The sequence below is a fragment of the Anolis sagrei genome, chromosome 4 (genome assembly GCF_037176765.1).
Source record: "Anolis sagrei isolate rAnoSag1 chromosome 4, rAnoSag1.mat, whole genome shotgun sequence".
Lineage (NCBI taxonomy): Eukaryota > Metazoa > Chordata > Lepidosauria > Squamata > Dactyloidae > Anolis > Anolis sagrei.
The window spans coordinates 165,761,981-165,783,043 of NC_090024.1; the positions used below are offsets into that span (position 1 = coordinate 165,761,981).

Genomic DNA, 21,063 nt, shown 5'->3' on the forward strand with positions numbered 1-21,063 from the left:
CTCATGTACACATCTAGATCTCTTAAATGAAAAAATTAACCCTAAAAACCTGGGTTGATGGATCCATGTATCAGTGTGAGAACTATACCTTAACTTTTACACACACAAAAGGCATCATCGCCTTCCCAGAGTAGAGTAGCAAAAGGTTTGTTTATTTTGGGAGAACCTAAAAGAATTATCAGCCCCTTCTTCTCTCCCAACCATGGCAGTGCTTCTGGCCTTTTTGAAAGACTGGCTGGGGTAATGGCCATGGTGGACAAGGGCCCTGAGTCAGCATTGATGTTCTCTCTCTCTGTCAAACAACCCTCAACTTATCCACAGATCATATCAAAATCCATAAATCTGGCCCCAAAATCTCCCTTCAAATTATGAGTATATATGGTAAACAGAATATTGTTTACAAAGGAACTCACACTCTAGTGCTGGATTAGCACTATAAAATTCAAGGTTTTAAGGAAATTGTAGATAGCAATGAAGACTATTAAAAAGAGTGAGAGCATTCTCAGTGCAGAAAATGTGGGTTACTTCAGTTCTTTGGATGCAACAAGTTACAGATTTTTCATCAGTCATGGCTCCTTCTGTCATATTGATACAAGGAAACCAGATAACCAAGATATAAGCAAAAAAAACCTGTATATTCATTTATTTTTACGAAATGGAAGGACACTATTTGCTTCTTTTAGTAATTTAATGGAATGTGCATCCAAAATATTTTATGCAAATCCTGCATTGATCTACAATTGTCTTGTGTAGTTGTTGTCCCCCTCCCTCCCTCACCTTGGAAAACAAATCTACCTAGCCATGTGGGCTGAGATCTTTATGAGCCAAATCTTAGAGCTATGACATTCAGTGAGAAAAAAAATCAAAATCAGAACACCAAACTGAAGTAAATAAACTATAATTATCTGTCCTGTAACTGACAAACTAGATGTTCTCCGCTTTCTCTGTCAATGCTAGAATCAAAAATAGAGGGACAGAAACATAATGCTGCAATAATGAAAATAATTTTGCATTCATTACCATTCAATTAGATGCTATTATCACAGATACCACACAGCTTTCTGATTCAACAATATTTTATCTTAAGAGTCTTCAAGGATTTCAATTGATTTAAATTCAGATTGTTTGTCTTAATGGCTAATGACACATCAAATATTAAAGAGAGCGAGTTACAAACTATGACTTCTAGTACATTTCTAAGCATCAAAATGTATTAAATTTTCTAAGTCTTAGTATCTAACTGTCATATAGTTAGATACTAAGGCCACTTCCACACAGACCTAAAACTAGAGTGAAACTGGCATTTTAAATGTCGGCTTCACTAAGTCCTCTTCTGCACAGCTGTATAAAATACACATTGAACTGGATTATTTGGCAGTGTGGAAATTCTGCTTTGTCCCAAAGGAATTTGACAGCTGGAAAGACCCAGGTCTTTCAGAAGATCAGGGTCTTTCCAGCTCAGGAATTCTGTAACTTCCAGTGCCCATCCACAGAACTGTCTTGGGTTTCTTACTCCTGGAGCCCAACAAACCCAAGACAGCCCCCACCTCCTCCCAAAACCCCTTTAAAAAGCCTGTAGAAAGAAAATAACTTACCCAGCTACCATTCCACCTTCTCTGGAGCTTTCCTGGTGTGTAGGAATGATGTGACAGGAAAAGGAGGAGAGGAGGAAAATCATTTCTACATGCCAGGAGAGCTCCGGAGAAGGGGGAATTGTGGCCGGGAAAGTTATTTTCTTTTTTAAGGCTTTTCTGGGGGGGGGGGGGGTGTTTTGTGTTTAGTATCTTGCCGGAAGGCCCAGCAGTGCATCTGGACACACACATTCCTCTACAGGAAAGCACGGATGCTGTGTGGAGGTGTGTGGACTTCAACTCGGGCCCAATCGAGTTTAAGAAATCTGATTGTTCCTTGTGTGGAACTGCCCCTAGTTCAAATCAGAAATTGTGGATTATATGCCTTGAAATTCTGGGTTATATGGCTGTTTCAAAGGGCCCTAAATAACATTCAGGGAATGCACTCCTTAACGTGGGGTAAAGCATTTTAGTAGAAGTCAGAGAATGCTCTAGAACAGCCCCGCACTTCAAGTTTGGTTTGAACAGCTGAGCTGGTTCAAAATCGAACAAGCCCAATTGTTCATACAAGTTAGTGCTGTCATTCCATTTCCATGTGCTCTACAGTGTCAGAGAAAGAGATGGCACTGCTTTTTTGTTGTTGTCATTTGTCTCATTAGCAGTAAACATGGAGCTCCAAAGAGTTCCTGGCCATTGATGGGCACCTTTGCTAATAACAAAGGCAACTGCACTACCTGGGGAAAGGAGATAGGAAAGGAGATGGAATCGCTCCTCACAGGCTGGTGATATATCATGACTTTGCACCCCCGCCCCCAGCAAAGAGACCTGCATGAGCACTTTTTCCCTGGTAGCAAGGTCATCTTTGCAGATGTCAGCAAAAGATGTCTATAATGGTCATGGTCAGCAATCCTGGAGTTCTGCAGCTGTCCAGTAGTGTTGACAATGATAGAGGAGTAAGATAAGCTGAGGATCCAGCCAGGTTGATTTGGTTTGGACTCAGATGGACTATGTAGTCTCCACTCCGCCACTGGTTAGGTACAGAGATCTTCAGGGCTAGTCTGGGAATTTCTGCTCTTGTCTGGCCCCAAAATAATTGGCTGGTTTTAACAAGCCCTAAACTTCAGAAAGGTAAATAGGTAGACACATATGTATCCCAATGAAGAATAAAATTTAAAATGAAGTAGAGCTTTCTAAAACATATAATCGCATTAAGTCAAAACTAATTTGACAGCAATTAAAAACAAACATGTGGTTGAAAATTTTGTTACAATTATTTCTGCCAACAATCCTCCAATGACTCTAACCAGAAATATTTACATAACCTTTATACATATTACTTGAAAATTTTCTTGTGAATCCCAAAAGATACTAAACAAAAGTGACTAAACTTCAAAATTCCCAGTTGTTTAATTAAGGGCTACTTATTCTGCACATGGATCATTATAACAATTGTGACATCCATTGTCATAGTATCCATGGTAACATTACTATTAATACCATCATAAGGTGGGATGATGACATAATTGTCCCTCACTTTGGCTAGAAGTCCGATATAAACTATGGGTACATAGTTGTAAGCAATTGTAATATAGTAAACAATGTGCACCAATTCTATGGTGAGAGGATGAGGAGGACTGTCTTAATTTCCTCAGGTATTTGTGGATTTTGATTGAAGGAAATTTGGACTTTTCTTAAATCAAATAATTATTTCTAGAATGCTATTGGTTTAGCCATTGCATCAAGGACAGAGATGACAGATGGCCATGCTGCTTAATTATCCAGTGTCCTTTTTTGCCCTAGAAACAGTATTACAACAAGAGTTAAAGCAACTAAAAAAGCTTTATTTCACCAAAATGATAATACTCTAACAAACAGCAGCAAAGGAACAGAAGGAAAATCCCAAAAGCAAAGCAAAAGTCTTACATCAGGCATGAAACAAGAGTCTTTGGCAAAATGTTTTTGTAAGGCACTTTTTAGACAATGGAACTGCAAGCACGGAAGCATTAAGTAGAACAGTTGCTGCCAGCATTTACCACTTGCATTACTGCTGATTTATAGCCCTTAGCTTCCAGCACAGAGGTACATAGAGCGAGGTCTGATTGCTCAGCATCCTTGCAGCAATTCTAGCTGACTTTCTCCTTTCTTCTTTCTCCCTTTGGCATTCCTGAAACGTAGGAACTAGCCGTATGTTTTCCTTGCCCTCTTCTTCCTCCTCAACACTTGGCCCTAAATCTCCAACTCCTACATCTTCAGCCTCCTGCTCTACCTCCTCCTCTGCAGAAGAGGAGTACACAACATCGGATCACTAGTTGTATAAACACTGCAAGATAGCAGCTTCATGCAATAATGTCCTTATTGTTTTCAGGGAAAATTTGAATTCATATAACCATTTACATTTATATAATGTAAATATCTATATGAACATTTATGCAATAAGCATAGTGTAAGGATACCATTCCCAAAGGGATGGCAATGTTTTTAACAAAGAAACACAATATTCAGAAATAAGTGAATAGTTACTAAATACTCTGTAGATCAAACACTGTTACGCAGATCCTCTCTTTCATAAGCAGAGCTAAAGAGCTTGCAATTTTTTTACCACCAAAATAAAGCTAGTGAACAAATGCAGATTTGATTTTTCCCTTTTTGATCAGCTCCTTAGTAAATTAGAAAGCCTCCCTATTGCATTTACTCCATTTGTGGCAGCAGGTTTCAGACGTACAGGCCAAAGTGCAAATGCTGGTCTCAAACAGAGCGAAATGAAGTAAGTGCTGATTTATCATTAAGCAATTGATTTAATGTGTTTACTCAAGTTGTGAGTAGCAACAGGGCTTACATTTTTATGTTCAGGGACACTTTTCACATTGATCCCTCTTTTACAAAACCTGTACAGAAGAGAACGTAATTTAGAATGTGTTCTTAGTTTACCCAAGGCACAAGTGAGAACTCTGGGGACTGAAATGTGAAAAGATGGAATAGCCACTTATTTGAGTAATCAGTAAAAAAACATTTTCATTACCCATAATTGCCCATGTTTGGGAAACTCTGCCCAAATATGGCAAACAGTGCCCTCTGGCTGTATAATACTATCAATGATGAAACTGTTTCAAAATACACTCACCAGTAATCCTTGTCATTATAGAAACACTCAATAAGAGTCAATTAAATCAAATGTTAGCCAGGGCTAAATGTAAATTCCAAAATATGGCCAAATTCTTTCTTCACTATAATGTTGCAAAGACAATTTTATGCTGACATAAAATTGTTTGATTTTATGATCAACTGAATGAAATAGTGCATAGTAATGCATAACAGATGTGCTCTCTTAAACTCTTAAACCTGTATAATAAAGCTGGGTGTCTCTACAAACTTTTTCACCTTCCTCAGCCCTGATGGTATCTCCATTGTGCCCTCTCAAGTATGGTTGTGTATGTTTGTTAGCTTGTGATTATAATCACAATTATGGAATCTCAACATTATAAAACCTAAAGAAAAATAAATCCATATTCTCTCCACTCTGAAAATGAATAGTGTGACTACTACTTAGCTTTTTAAGACAGTTTTCAGCTGGTTTGGGGTACCAGCATTTTGGTAAATTTGATTGGTTGAGGTGTTTTGTGGATATTTGCCTTAACATTGTTTTTAAAATGAGTGAATTCAAGACCTGCAAAATGGATTAGGGCCACATGAGCATGTGAACCACTTGACTTAATGCTGAGTTAAAGCACAAACAAACTGGAAACAGATGCTGTATTCATTTCTACTGAGTATGTTTCTTTTTATACAGTTATGGTTTCCAACTGTTTCTTCCAAGAATGAATGAAGTAGTAAAAGATTTTTTAGAACCAAACCTAGAAAACAATAACACTGAACTTCCAATGGTAATATAAATACCAAACTGCAATCGGGGGAAGTCAAAAATGACAAAGCTAGGGTGCATCTATTAGTTTCAGCAACAAACTGAAAAGTTAAACTCAATTCTTTTCCATTTATCTACTAACACCAAAGCTTATGAAATGCAAAAACATCAACAGCTGTTCATGTTACTTAATATGAAATGGGAACATAGCACCCAAACTATATTTTTTTAAAAAATGAGGCTGCAGCTGCTTTTGAATTTTAAAAAGATGATTCTGAAGATTAAAATCCTACCAGAGTGCATAGGGATATAGCAGGCATATCTTCTGTTTTCAAAACACCTAGCTGTATGTGCCTTCCATCCTTGGAACAGGAATTAACCTCGGTTTTCCAAAAAATAGCTCACACCATTAAAAAAAAATTGGATGCATTTAAGATGTAGAATTAATGCAGTTTGATACCACTTTAACTACCATGGTCCAATGTTATGGAATCATGGGAGTTGTAGTTAAGTGACTTACAACTGGGTTACTGTGAGTCTTTCAGGCTGTATGGCCATGTTCCAGTAGAATTCTCTCCTGAAATTTCTCCTGCATTTATGGCAGGCATCCTCAGAGGTTTGTTCAGAGGACTAAACAAACCTCTGAGAATGCCTACCATAGATGCAGATGAAACATCAAGCAAGAATGCTACTGGAACATGGCCATATAGCCTGAAAAACTCACAGCAACCCATGGCACTTCCAGACATAACATTAACCCTGCTTCAAGGTGTGTTTAAGTCCTCACACCCTTGGAAAAAAACAGACTTTGTCCATTGCTCTTATGCCGTCGAAATAACACCACCCCCCCCCCCAAAAAAGCCCTAAAAACAACAGAAATGTATCGGATCACCATGATGCCTCTGTGCAGGCCTCCTAGAATGTATCAATGACATGCCAGGAAGCATGGGGACCAAGAGCAATCCCCCCCCTCCTTCACCTCCTGATGTATCATTGGAACATTTCAGGAAGCTTGAAGAGAGGCATCATGGTGACCCAGTAAGTTTTCTGCTGTTTGAAAGATTTTTTGGGGGAATTTGGGGAATGGATGGGTGCCCTCGAACCCAAAGTAGGAAATTGGGCTGTGGAACACACTACTGGGACTGTGGAAGCACAGGGCCAATACCCCATGAGAATCGGGCCTTTCAGAAAGACCTAGATCTAATGGGATATCTAAATAATTCAGGACAAAGCAGGTTTTTCCTACTTTGTCTCGAATTACTTTTGGATGCCTTGGGTAAAAATCCAGCAGGGCCCAGGATATGGGCCCTGTTTGGATGGGCCCCCAGTGGTTCTGGCTATGAAACCATTTGACAACACATTGACGTACAACTTTTAGCAGAGAAAGCTAAATATCTACTACTCACAGGATTTCTTAGCATTGAGTCATGGCAGCTAAAGTGGTGTTCTAATGCTGTAGATGCACCTCTGAAACACAGAGGCATTACATATTTGGGACCAACTGAAATAATAGGGACTAGGTACATCAACATTTATGTAAGCAGATTAAAGTGACACTAAATAATTTGGGACAATGTCACTCAGAATTGCATATGAGCTAACCCATGACATATGGAGCTTTTCTTTGGTTTTCATGTTAGGCTATGTTCACACATTCATGCTCATTTTTTGTAAAGTTCAACATAGCTCAGATAGATAACGAGTGTTTTGCTGTTACCAGTCACTGAATGACAATATTTAACACATAATTAACGAATGAAGTCATCTCACAATAGACTCTTAAAATTTTATCAGATGCAGTCTTTTCTGCATCTTTTCTTCATTTTCAGGCGCTGGCAAAACAGAGTTTGATGGAGTCCATCCCATGATGCATGGCCAGTTCTGGTGGCTGCCTGTGGGTATCAGTGTTGCCAGTACCCAACAATGGAGAGAAGACTCCATTTTCAGGAATCGATCTTACCCAACTCCTAACTGAGAAAATAGGGAGGAAGTGGAGAAAGCATGACAAATGATGGGAAACGACATGGAGTGGCCAGCCATCCCAGAAGACGGTGAAAGATGGTAGAGAACAAAGGTGAACTGTTCTCTCTGTTTTACCCTGCCCGTATGGTGAGGTCCTTGGTATCACTGCTTTTACTGATAACAACAAGCACTTGGTTATCAAAGATACTGAATTGGTAACTTTGCAAATATTCAAGCATGTGCAGATAGAATTCTGTTTCTCTTCAAGCACAGATAATTTTGCAGTGTTTCTGAAGGTACTTCCAGACAGTGCCAAAACCTGCGAGTCAAATTGGGATGGAATAAAGCCATCCTGAAGCCTCCTATTTTGGTCCCTAAACTTATCAGAGGCTTGCTCTAAGGGGATGGGGTGGGTGTCTTCCTGCTCCTCCAGGCTTTTTGGCCCTTAGTAGTCCCCACAAACCCAACACCTCATTAGACCCAGGTCTTTTAGTAAGGCCCAGATTTAATCATGTATTTCATTAATGTGGACTATACTATATCTGATTTGAGAATCTGGATTATATGGCAGTATAGAAGGAGCCAGAGTCACATAGGCAGATATAAAGATTCTTAAGGGAGGTATTCTCTGTGGTTAAAAAAAAAATAGAAATTGTCATTCATGTTTCTTCCACTTTCATAAGGATCCTAGGCACTTAACCTCAGAGAATCTAGGTCAGACTATAATCATATTTCAAAATATTTTAACTAGCTTATTCTGCCACTTAAAACATTCATTGTTTAGGAAATATTATCTGGAGGCCCTTCTACACTGTCATATAATCCAGATTATCAAAGTAGATAACCCACATTAGGCATATAATCCAGTTCAAAGAAGATAATCTAGATTTTATATGGCAGTGATTCAAATATGAGTTTGAACTTTGTCCTATGTGGGCAATTTGAAAGAATAATCCATAATGTCAGAAGGGATTTTTGTATAATGCATAAACAAAAACATATCTCTTTGAATGTGATATGGACTATACATGAAAAAGTATTCTGGCATGTTGGCTAACCATTTCAGATAGTCAACGAAGGACAAAGATCAAACTCTTGCAAACAAGGGGGGAAGTATATAATTCAACAAATGAAAAGAGTGCTGTTGACTGAATGTATGTTCTGAAGACAGACATTTCTGTTTCTCAGAAATCCTAAGGGAAGAAATCAGTGGAGCATGAAAAGGTTCCATTCCAGCATGCTTCTAGAATTGTTCTGACAGTCTGCAAGAAGCTCCTTGTGTTCAGGTCATTTGCTTTCTTAAGATGCATTGTCTATGGCTCAATTGACATAGTACAGTACCAAAAAAAAAAACCCCGTCACTTTCTTATTCTACCTCTAAAGCCTCTCAAGTGTCACCTCTCTTAAATTTAATTTGGATACAAAGAAAAACAATTCACTGATATCAAAAGAATGTTATCAGAAAATCAATATTCAAATATTCGTGCTTTCCAGGAGAGGGAAAACATCACAACACTGAAATAAATGACATATTGTTGAAGGCTTTCATGGCTGGAATCACTGGGTTGCTGTAAGTTATCTGGGCAGTATGGCCATGTTCCAGAAGCATTCTCTCCTGACGTTTCTCCTCTGAGGATGCCTGTCATAGATGTGGGCAAAACGTCAGGAGTGAATGCTTCTGGAACATGACCATACAGCCCAGAAAACTCGCAGCAACCTATACATTGCATAATTATTGTTGGGATTGTTTATCAAATTGATTTCAATCCTCAGTTTTCATTTTGCAGATTCTTTGGTTCACTAAGAATTTTTTCACATTAAACTATTAAGAGATTAGTAGCTAGTTTTTTAATTAGCTACAACTAAAATGGCCCATGTTTTCTTTGCTTATGCAATTTACTGTAGACAGAGACCTTTACAAAAATGGCTGTTGTAATGTTTTGAAACTTGTGCCCTCTTTTTTGATGTTATTGTACTTATAATCAATTCAAAATTAACTTCAAGCAATAATCCAAGAATATGTCTAAGACCGAAAAACAATTTTAGGCATCCACAGTGAATGTTTTTCTCCTTTTTCTTCAAAACTGTTTTGCAATTTCTTTCAGTTTCAAATGTGGTCTTGTTTGAAATGTAGCATGGGATTCTTCTGTTTAAGAATTCATAGCCAAATCCCAATATTGTGGTTAAGTTCAATTTAAATCAAAATTATTTTCCTCTCTCTGGAATGTGATTTCTGGTAGTATCTGTTATTATTGTTTTCTCCTTTGTTTTTGTTCTAGTCTTGTTAAGTGATTCCCACCTCCACAGGATTACAAACTATTTATCTTGTGAAGCTTTGCTATCTTGTTCCTTTTCCTTATGCACCGCACATCTTCAGTTCCAAAGAGAAGAGCAATTAATTTCCTCTTATTTAAATTTGTGGCAACCTGCACTATAGGCAGGATCCAAAGTGCTGTGAGGCAAACAAAAAGAGGCTCTGGCTAATACTCTTGCCAGGGCTCTTTGGACCAGCCAAGGTTTCCAAACATTCTTCAAAGGCAGCCCCAAGCAGAGCGCATTACAGTAATCCAAATGGGATGTAATTAAGACATGTACCACAGTAGGCACACAAGTTTTAAATGTGCAAAGGCAATCTTTAGCACAGCAGGTTAATCACCAGATTCAGCTGCAGTAAATCTTGCCAACTGAAAGGTTGCCAGTTCGAAGCTGGGTCAGAGTGAACTCCTGACCTTCAGCCTAGCTCCTCACCCACCTAGTGGATCAAAAACAGCAATGTAAATAGATGAATAGGAACCACATTAAGCAGGGAGGTATTTTAGGTATGGCATTCGGAGGAAAGTTTACAAACAAAGAAAGCTCTTTGGCAAGGAGATGAAGCGTCAGCACGCCCTTGTGGCTGGAACCGAGCACAGCCTCCAAAAATGCTAAATGATGAGAAAAAGTCTATATATATATATACCTCTATATATTGTCTGTCTTGTCATTGTCTAATTGCCATTGTTTTGTGTTCTGTGATCCACCCTGAGTCCCCTTGGGGGTGAGAAGGGAGGAATTTAAGTACTGCAAATAAATAAATAAATAAATAAATAAATAAATAAATAAATAAAGGCACTCCTTGCCACCACAGAAACCTGGGTCTCAAGATTCAATGCTGAGTCCCATTTAATGGGAAGTATAACCCCATCCAGCACAGGCTGAATCTCAATGCCCTGATTCAGGCATGTAGCCGGGGCTTAAGCCCCCCCTCCCGAAATTCTCATGGTGGTTCGTAATACTGGTGCATTATTTAAACTGTTATGTTTATTCATATCATGATCTGATCACCATACTCAATATATCCCATATGCATGGGGGTATTGGGGTAATGATACAAAAGGTTTGCTAGCATAGACCCTCTTTCACTCAGACTCAGCCCCTCCCCGAAACAAACTCAGCCCCCCCCCCCCCCCCGAATCGGAATCCTAGCTACGGGCCTGCCCTGATTACTTTCTGACTGACCAGGAGCACATCTGTCTTGTCTGTATTAAGTTTCAATTTGTTTGCCCTCATCCAGTCCACTATTGATGACAAGACACTGGTTTAGGATCAGGACAACTCCCTTGGCTTTGGGTGGAAAGGAGTAGTAGAGTTAGGTGTCATTTGCAACCCAAGTGCACAACATTTGAGATGGCCATCTGTCAGGGGGTGCTTTGATTTTGCTTTTCATACATAGCAGGTTGTTGGATTAGATGGCCCATGTGGTCTCTTCCAACTCTATGATTCTAACACAAAATGCAGTTCATCCAGACTGGCACATGATAAAAAAGAAGTTATGGGAGAAAGAGATTTCATACAGAAATTTCTCCTCCCTGGTCCTCTGTCTCCAGCAATGGACCTCCAGTTGCTCTACAGAATGTTTGAACTACATGCCTATAATCTCTTAACAGAACCCCAAGGCCGTAATTTGCTATTTCGGGAACCTTTATCTCATTATAGGCCAAAAAGGCATATTTTTCCTAAAAACAAGGGAACTAAGAAATAGTCAGGAGACAGTACCTTTTTTAAAAGTAAAGGATTATTTTAAGCCAATTTCAACCTGAAATTGATGATGAGCTTTACACTAGTAAACTGTATCATTATTGCACTCCAGGCCTGGGAAAAACTATGATCACAGCACCACACAAGAATCCAGAATATAAGCAAACAGTTTATTGTAGAAACACATTAAAAGTATACGCAAAAAATCAGTATAATGAAAACAGAGGTATAATCCAAAAAAGGTTTATCAATAGATGTTGATCCAAACAGTAATCCAAATGTCTCATGCAGATTCCAAGGTAAGACAGTCCAGGAATAACCAAAAGTCTCAAGTCCACAAACAAAAGGTATACTTAGTAAAACTTGAGCAGTACTATAAAGACAAAAACACAGAAAACTTCCAGGAAACTTAAATCCAAAACCAAGGCTTCACTTGAAACAAAAAGCAGAGAACTCAGGCTTAGCTTCTCACTTAAAACGCTACGTTGCCTGAACTAACTCTTAGGTAAACAACTTGCTAATTAATAGGCACCCATGAAGTCATGTTTTTCCCCCACTAAATCTCTCCACTATTTTCCCACTTGAGCGTTCAGACCTACAATACCTATTTTCTGCTCTGATCTGTAAATGAAGACCTTTCTTGATCTCCGTAACCCCTGGTGTTTTCTCCTTAGAGCCTCCTGTGTCACTCATCTCTTTTCCCAACTCCTTATCTAATGTTGCAGTTTCTGGCTCCCCTGACTGACCTTGAAGCCTTGCATTTTCTGAGTCAGATTTCTCACAGAGAGAAGCATCATTCCCCTGACTTGAATCTTCATCACTTCAAGCCACAGGAAATCCCACAATCCTTTCTAAGTCACCAGTCTCAGGAGTATTAAGCTGATCTTCAGCAATCATCTCCCTAAGGCTACTGGGGCCACAATTTGCCATCTTAGATTAAGCTTTTTTGGGTGGTTATAGGTAGAATGGAGGAAAGAAGCCACATGGGGGACTTGGAGAGGAGGGGCTGCATGTAGGTAATGGGGTTTATTTTGGCCACCCATGACATAAACAACTAGAAGATCATTTTTTAAAAAACAACATCTTATGACAGATGAGAAAGTCAAACAACTTATGGCTGGGAGAATGCTAAGGCAAAAATACAACATGGTTGAGAAGCCTTGTCTCCATATTGCTATTAAACAGACATACAATGGTGCAGATGTCTGGAAGAGATGAAAGTTTGGCTCAAGATAGAGTTCAGTCAACAATGATAGTTCGATTGATTCAGCTACTTGTCTCTAGCTGAGGCATGGGCAAACTTAGGCCCTCCAGGTGTTTTGGACTTCAACTCCCACAATTCCTAGCAGCCTCAGGCCCCTTTCTTTTCCCCCTCAGCCACTTAAGCAGAAAAGGTCTGAGGTTGTTAGGAATTGTGGGAGTTGAAGTCTAAAACACCTGGAGGGCCCAAGCTTGCCCATCCCTGCTCTAGCCGGAAAATCTACATTTATCTTTTAATATAGCAGATAACTAAAACATCATTATCTTTAAAGACCATGAGACTACTGATGTCTGTCATTATGATCACTGTAGATGTTACTTCACCTGTAAATAATCCACAAACAATTTACACTCAAGCATTTGATCAACTGAGCTAAAGTGATTTGAGAGCACTTTAACAGCACTCAGAGCACCTAAACAGTCTCTCTCACTCTCTGCTTTCATTTGAACATCGTTAATTGGAAAGAAAAACATGAAAAACTATACGATATCAAAGGAGTACTATGGCCAGTCTAATAATTTAATCCAAGAACTTCGGGGTTCACAATCCCCACAAGAATGCTCACAAAATAGACTTGGACAAGTTACACTTGGGACCAACCTTTTTATTCTTATGACGATGATTTTGAAGTTAGAAGAAAGCAACTCTGTGTATGTGCTCTAAAATAAAAGTAGAATATAAGTGTGACATCTATCTATACACATAACACTATAATATAATAATTAACAATAATAATATGATATAATATAATATATAAACACATAATAAAAGTGAAATATGTGTATGTGGCAGCGGTGTTTACTTGCATAGACAGTCTCCAGACTCCACAGTCTTATAGTTTGAAGTGCTGAGAAACCTCCAGAAGGCACTTCCTCAACTAACATTGCAGGTTACAGTGAGCACCATGAACATGTAACCCAAATGCTGCCAGTGTCCTCCCCAAACACCAACTATCCAAGGAATACTTTCATTCGGGGACCATTTCATCTTAGATTTGCTGTCTTTCTGCCACCACAGGCAAGCATCTCAGGGTTCCTTGTGCGGGATTTGCATGACCCCACTCACTGCCTCTCCCTTAACCCTCTCCTACCCTTTCCTATAGCACACAACAAACACAGATGAATTGCTCAGCAACTGAACAGACCGGAAGGGTTTGGGGGACTGACTCAACAGGGTGACTCAACAGGTTCACCCTGCATCAAGGCAGAGCACTGTGACCCCCTTTGATAATGGACCTGGACTGCATTTGGCACGCAGAACCTCCATGACTACATTTGGAGGAATACACCTTGATTTAAAGGAGTTGTAGTTCACCTACATCCAGAGAACACTGTGAACACAACCAACAATGGATCAGATTCAACTTGCTACGAATGATGGGACTTGCAGTATCTTCACTCACTGACAGAGACCACTGTGACCCCCAAGTATGACGGACCAAGATCACACTTGGCACACAGAGCAACATGGCCAACTGTGTATACTGTTTGTGATTAGGGGTGATTGCCCTGGAAATCTGGGCATTGTAGTTCCCCTTATCCAGAGAACACAACTGACAACAGACCTGTATCAAACTTGGTACACAGACCCCACATGGGCAATTGTGAATACTGGCTGGATTTGGGGCTGATTGTCTGGGGAGATGTAGTTCACATTATCCAGAGAGCACTGAACCCAGTCAATGATGGATCTGGACCAAACTTGGCATACAGAACCAACATGGCCAACTGTGAATACCGGCAGGGTTTGGGGGTGAATGCCCTGGGAATCAGGGAGTTGTAGTTCACCCATATCCAGAGAACACTGAACCCAGCTGATGATGGATCTGGACCAAACTTGGCACACAGACACAACATGGCTAACTTTGAATAATGGTATGGTTTGGGAAAGATTGAGCCACGATTCTGGGAATTGTAGTTCACCCACATCCTTATGCATTTTCTAATGGGAGCATTCATAACAAACAAAGGGAAAGACTGACTTTTTCCTCAATATATAGTGTTACATGAACCCTACCAACAATGGACTTGGAGCACACTTGGCACAGAGAAGCCCCATGACCAACTGAACACACTGCAGGGGTTTGTGGGAATAGACCTTGAGTTTGGGAGTTGTAGTTCATCCTTAACCACAGAGCACTAAACCCAGCCAACAATGGATTTGGACCAAACTTGGAAGACAGACCCAATATGGCCAACTGTGAATTCTGACAGAGTTTAGGGCTAATTGCCCAGGGGATCTGGGAATTGTAGTTCACCTACATCCTTGTGTCATTTCTAAAAGGAATATTCATACAAAACAAAAGCAAAAGCTGGTGTTTTTTAATAAATAGCGGTACAGATTACCTAATTTATATTACCTAACATTAAAAAACAAACAATGCCTTTCTCAAATAACTGGGGCACCGCCAGGTCCCCAAGCTAGTATGTAAATAAATACCAGTGCAGATTCTTCAGCATTCAAGATGCAAGAAACAAAATAATTCAAGAAATTTATAGAGTACTAGCTGTGCCCTGCCACGCGTTGCTGTGGCCTATAGTAAAACTTATCAAAGTTGAGGTAGATATCTGGACTATTATGAAAGAGAGGTCCCTACCTATTCCTTCCCCCTTTTCCTCCCCCTTTCTCTCCTTTCTCCCTTCTCTACCTCTTTCTTTCTTTCACTACTTGATTTCATCCTTCTCTCTTCCTTCATTCCCTCCCCCTTTCTTCCTTTGCCTTTCTTCCCTCCCTGTTTGCTTCCTTCTTTCACTTTTTATTTCCTTTTATTTTACCACCATCATAACAATAACAATAATGCAATGCATTGCCTCTGGGACCTGACACCTCTCCCATTCCCCCTAAAAGGGTCTCAGAGTAACAATAGCATAATAATAATAATAATAATAGAAATAACAACCTTTACCCGCCATGTATTGCTGTGGCCAATCTTCCCTCTTTCTCTCCTTCTTTCCCTCCTTCCTTCCTTCCTTCCCTCCCATCTTTCCTTCTCCTCTTCTTTCTCTATCTCTTTCCTTCCTTCCCCCTTTTTCTTTCTCTTCTGCTGTCTCTCTTTTCTTTCCTTCCATCTTTCCTTTTCTTTCCTTTTCTTCTTCCTCTAACTTTCCTTCCTTCCCCCTTTTTCTTTACCTCCCTTTCTCTTTCTTCCTTCTTTCCTTCCTTCCTGTCTTTCCTAGATTTTGACAGGGCGGGAAGGGGCGGGGTGGGGTTTGGAGGTGGCGTGAAGTAAAAGGAGGTAAGATTGGGGCAGGGGAGTGATGGAGCGTGGAGTTGCATGTGTGTGTGCGGCAGCAGGGGGAGTGATGGAGCGTGGGGTTGCGTGTGTGTGTGCGGCGGCGGGGGGAGTGGGGTTGCGTGTGTGTGTGCGGCGGCGGGGGGAGTGGGGTTGCTTGTGTGTGCGGCAGTGGGGGGAGTGATGGAGCGTGGGGTTGCGTGTGTGTGTGTGGCGGCGGGGGGAGTGGGGTTGCGTGTGTGTATGTGGCGGCGGGGGGAGTGATGGAGCTTGGGGTTGCATGTGTGTGTGCGGCAGGGGGGGTGTGTGTGCGGGAAGCGGCGCGGTGGGGCTTGGAGTGGGCATGGTTTCCGCAGAGGGAACGTTGGCCGGAAGGCCATGTGCGCGCGCCAGGGAACTTGCGGCTGGGCGCCAATGCGCATGCTCAGTTGTTTTGCCGTTTTGTGAGTGTGTTGTTGTGTTGTTTTTCATTTTGAGTAGATATGTTTGTACCTTGTGGGTTGTGTTATGGGTATGGGAATTTTGGTTAAGTTTCGTTGGGTTTTTTTGAGTTTTGTTCTTTTGCCGTTTTGTGAGTGTGTTGCTGTGTTGTTTTTCATTTTGAGTAGATATGTTTGTACCTTGTGGGTTGTGTTATGGGCACGGGGATTTTAGTTAAGTTTCGTTGGGGGATTTTTGAGTTTTGTTCTTTTGCCGTTTTGTGAGTGTGTTGTTGTGTTGTTTTTCATTTTGCGTAGATATGTTTGTACCTTGTGGGTTGTGTTATGGGCATGGGAATTTTGGTTAAGTTTCGTTGGGAGGTTTTTGAGTTTTGTTTCCTCGTTGGATGCCCCTAACAAATTTATATATATAGATGTGTGCTTTGAAGTGGCAAATATTTCCAAGCCAAAAAAAAAAATTCAGATTGTTTTCCGACAGGAAACTTTGTTTCATAGATAAAATTATTTAGATTAATTATTTGTATTAATTATTTGTATTGGGACCCATCTCCAAGATATCTCATTATGTATATATATAAAAAACCAAAATTCAAACTGCATGTGGTTCCAAGCTTTTCAGATAAGATAGCATTTCTCAATCAGGGGGTCTTAGGAACCCCTTTGGCAGAGAAGGCTGAAGATCTCACCGCCTGTCCTTTGCCTTTTTGGAAACAGACAGTGAATCCTCCCACCAAAAGCCCTCCTTTGCTCCGATTGGCCATCCTCTCAAACCACCCTTTCAGGCAAGTGCTTAGCACATGGCAGCATGATGCACTTCTGTGGGCGAGGAAGAGCGTGTGAGGCTGGAGGCTTGTGCCAGTGAGTCCCTTCAAGGCATGGGGGTTCTGTGTGGGAAGTTTGGCCCAATTCTATCATTGGTGGGGTTCAGAATGCGCTTTGATTGTAGGTGAACTATAAATCCCAGCAACTTCAACTCCCAAAGGTCAAGTCTATTTTCCCCAAATTCCACCAGTGTTCACATTTGGGCATATTGAGTATTGGTGCCAAGTTTGGTCCAGATCTATCAATGTTTGAATCCACAGTGCTCTCTGAATGTAGGTGAACTACAACTCCCAAACTCAAGGTCAATGCCCACCAAACCCTTCTTGTATTTTCTGTTGGTCATGGGAGGGCAATAACACATCTGGTCATCCCCGGGGCAACATCTCTGTAGCCAACCAATTCTCTCACTCCAGAAGCGACTTGTAGTATGTTCTCAAGTTGCTTCTGACACTATTTAAAAATTACTAATACTATAAAGCTTTATTTATACCCCGCCACTATCTTCCCAAGGGGGAGTCGGGGTGGCTAACATGAGGCCAAGCCCAAAATTACAGTATAACAAAATAAAATACAAACAAGCAAATAATAGCATTGAAATAAAATACATAAAATAGCAAAATATAAAACAAACAGTTGCAAAATAACATGATAGAGAAATAAAACACAGTGGGTGAGCCAAATGCACAGGATAAAAGTCGATACTTGGGGACTACAAGTATCTACAGTCCCCAAGTTACAAACAAGATAGGTTCTGTAGGTTTGTTCTTCAGTTGAATTTGCAGTATAAGTATAAAGTATAATCCCAGCCAAAAATATATATTCTATAGCTTTGGATAGCATAGGGAAGGGTTAACACCTTTGCGGTGTTTGTTTTGCTGCTTGTGCCCCTGTTCAGAAGATTTCACCTCACTTTCTGTCCTTGTGAGAATTTGATTTTGAAAAACAAAGATTGGTGATAAAACTCACCTTTTCCCCAGTAGTGACTTGAGAAATTGCAATTCTCTGGTGTGAGAGAATTGGCCGTCTGCAAGGACGTTGCCCAGGGGACACCTGAATGTTTTTGTGTTTTACCATCCTTGTGGGAGGCTTCTCTCATGTCCCAGCATGGGGAGCTAGAGCTGACAGAGGGAACTCAACCCACTCTCTCTGGATTCGAACCACTAACCTATCGGTCTTCAGTCCTGCAGGCACAAGGGTTTAACCCATTGCGCCATGGGGGCTCCCACCTTTTCCCCATGTTAACTCTTCCAGGAGTGAATTTCCCTTCCGAGGGGGAGATTTTTCTAACTTCTTGTTGTCTCAACACCCCCCCTTCTGAACTATGAATTGTTTGTAAGTTGGATGTTAATAATTTGGGGGCTGGGTTGTTGTAGGCTTTTCGGGCTGTATGACCATGTCCTAAAAGCATTCTCTCCTGACGTTTCACCTGTATCTGTGGCAAGCATCCTCAGAGGTTGTGAGGATCCTTGCCTCTGAGGATGCTTGCCACAGATGCAGGCGAAACATCAGAACATGGCCATACAGCCCGAAAAACCTACAACAACCCAGTGATTCCGACCATGAAAGCCTTCGACAATAACTTGAGGACTGCTTCTACTCCTTTTGCCTCCAACTCAATTATTCCAGGAATGGGGGAAGTGAAGGGAGAACACTCTTCACCTGCAGTGCTTCCTGGCAGAAACTATCCAAATCCCATCCAAGTAAGGATGTGGTCCAGACCTGATGCCTCTCCCTGTACCCCCCCCCCCCAAAATGCCCCAAGGAGCTGGGCACAGGCAGGGAGGCGGGGGGGGGGGTCATCATCATAAGGAGCCTCCTCCACAAAATGTGCACAATATATGCCATTTCAACCCCCTTCCCCCCTTTTCAGGAGCGACTTGAGAAACTGCTCATCACTTCTGGTGTGAGGGAATTGGCCATATGCAAGGACGTTGCCCAGGGGATCTTGGGATGTTTTGATGTTTTTAATCATCCTTTTGGCAGGCTTCTCTCATGTCCCCGCATGGGGAGCTGGAGCTGATAGAGGGAGCTCATCTGCACTCTCCCAGGATTCAAACCTCCGACCTGTCAGTTTTCAGTCCAGCTGGCACAAGGGTTTAACCAGTGTTTCTCAACCTTCCTAATGCCACAACTCCTTAATACAGATCCTTATGTTGTGGTGACCCCCCAAACAAAACATCATTTTCATTGCTACTTCATAATTGTAATTTTGCTACTGTTATCAATTGTAATGTAAATATCTGGTGTATTTTCATCGACTGAACCAAATTTGGCACAAATACCTGATACACCCGAGTTTGAGTACTAGTGGGGTTGGTGGGAGCGGGATTAATTTTGTCATTTGGGAGTTGTAGTTTCTGGGATTTATAGTTCACCTACAATCAAAGACCATTCTGAACTCCACCAACAATAGAATTGAACCAAACTTAGCACTCAGAACTTCAATGACCAACAGAAAATACTGTATGGGTTTGGTGGGCATTGACCTTGAGTTTGGGAGTTGTAGTTCACCTACATCCAGACAGCTCTGTGGGCTCAAACAATGATGGATCAGGACCAAACTTGGCACAAATACTCAATATGGCCAAATGTGAACACTGGCGGTGTTTGGAGGAAATAGACCTTGACAGGCATGTAGCCAGCCAGGGTGGACCGCAAGAAGGCCTTAGTGGTATATTATTAAACTGTTATGTTTATTCATATCATGATCTGATCACCATGTTCAATACATCCCATATGCATGGAGGTATTGGGATAATGATACAAAAGGTTTGCTAGGGTAGATCCTCAGCCCCCACCCCTGAATCAAATTCAAGACACCCCCACCCCACCCCACCCCCGAGTCAAAATCCTGGCTATGGGCCTGGACCTTGACCTTTGGAAGTTGTGGTTGCTGGGATTGATAGTTCACCTACAATCAAAGACCATTCTGAACCCCACCAACACCAACTGTGTTTTCTGATGGTCTTTGGCGACCCCTCTGACATCCCCTCGCGACCCCTCCAGGGGTCCCGACCCCCAGATTGAGAAACACTGGTTTAACCCATTGCGCCTTTTACCTGAAACAGGTGCATGTCCCAAGTGACAAACTGGGCTGGAGAAAAGGAAGAGAGGCATCCCTCGAGAGAGAGCCGCACCAGGACGGAACAAGAGGGCTTAGGACGCAGCCAGAACTTCTCCTGAGAGCTTCTGGGCCAATACAAGCCTGAGAGACCCGACGTGAAGAAGATCCCCCACCCAAGCGAAGGAAACCAAGCAGGCAAGCACCAAAGTGGGCGGCGTGGCAGCCAGGGATGCCCCTCTTGCTCCAAAGGCCACCAAAAGGCAGGAGGAGGAGGAGGAAGAGGACTGGGCAACACGTACCTCTGGCTTGACGGTCAGCGAAGTCTCGCAGGCGAGATGAGGACGGGCCAAGGGCTGCGCCTGACCCCTCCTCCCTCCCTCCTTTCCTCCACGATCTCTCACCCGGCTGCGAGGGAGACCATAGCGCCCCACTCCGCCGGCCCCCGTCGGCCTTTCGCCCAGACTGCAGAGAGACGCGCCGAGAGCCAGAGAGAGAGAGATGAAGCCTCCTCCTCCAGCAGCAGCAGCAGCATCTCCAGTTCCAGCGCGGAGTGCGAAGGACGCGCCTGCTGCTGCCGCCGCCGCTGCTGGCCAGGGCTGAGCCAGCGGAGCGTCACATGGCCCGTCCCTCGCCCCCTGGCCCGATGGTGTCACTCAGCCGTCGAGAGGGAACGCTGGACCTGCGCGTGGGGTTGGGCCACGGTGTGCCCTGGCTCGGAACAGGACAGCCCCCGACTTCCCGGCCGCAGGGAACTCGAACCTCTCTCGTTTCCTTTTCAGGCTTCCCGGGTCCCCTTTGGAGACACGATGACGGCGGCGGTGGGCATGATTCAGGG

General features: G+C 42.0%; 1 protein-coding gene across 1 annotated transcript in view; it reads right to left on the minus strand.

The window, feature by feature from the left end:
- Positions 1–20,737, minus strand: part of LEPR (leptin receptor) — a 77,807-nt gene extending 57,070 nt beyond the window's left edge. Inside the window, exon 1 of the mRNA XM_067467851.1 lies at positions 20,528–20,737. The gene's annotated coding sequence lies outside the window, so the exon portion shown is untranslated. The remainder of the gene's footprint in view (positions 1–20,527) is intronic.
- Between the last annotated feature and the right edge of the window lie 326 nt (positions 20,738–21,063).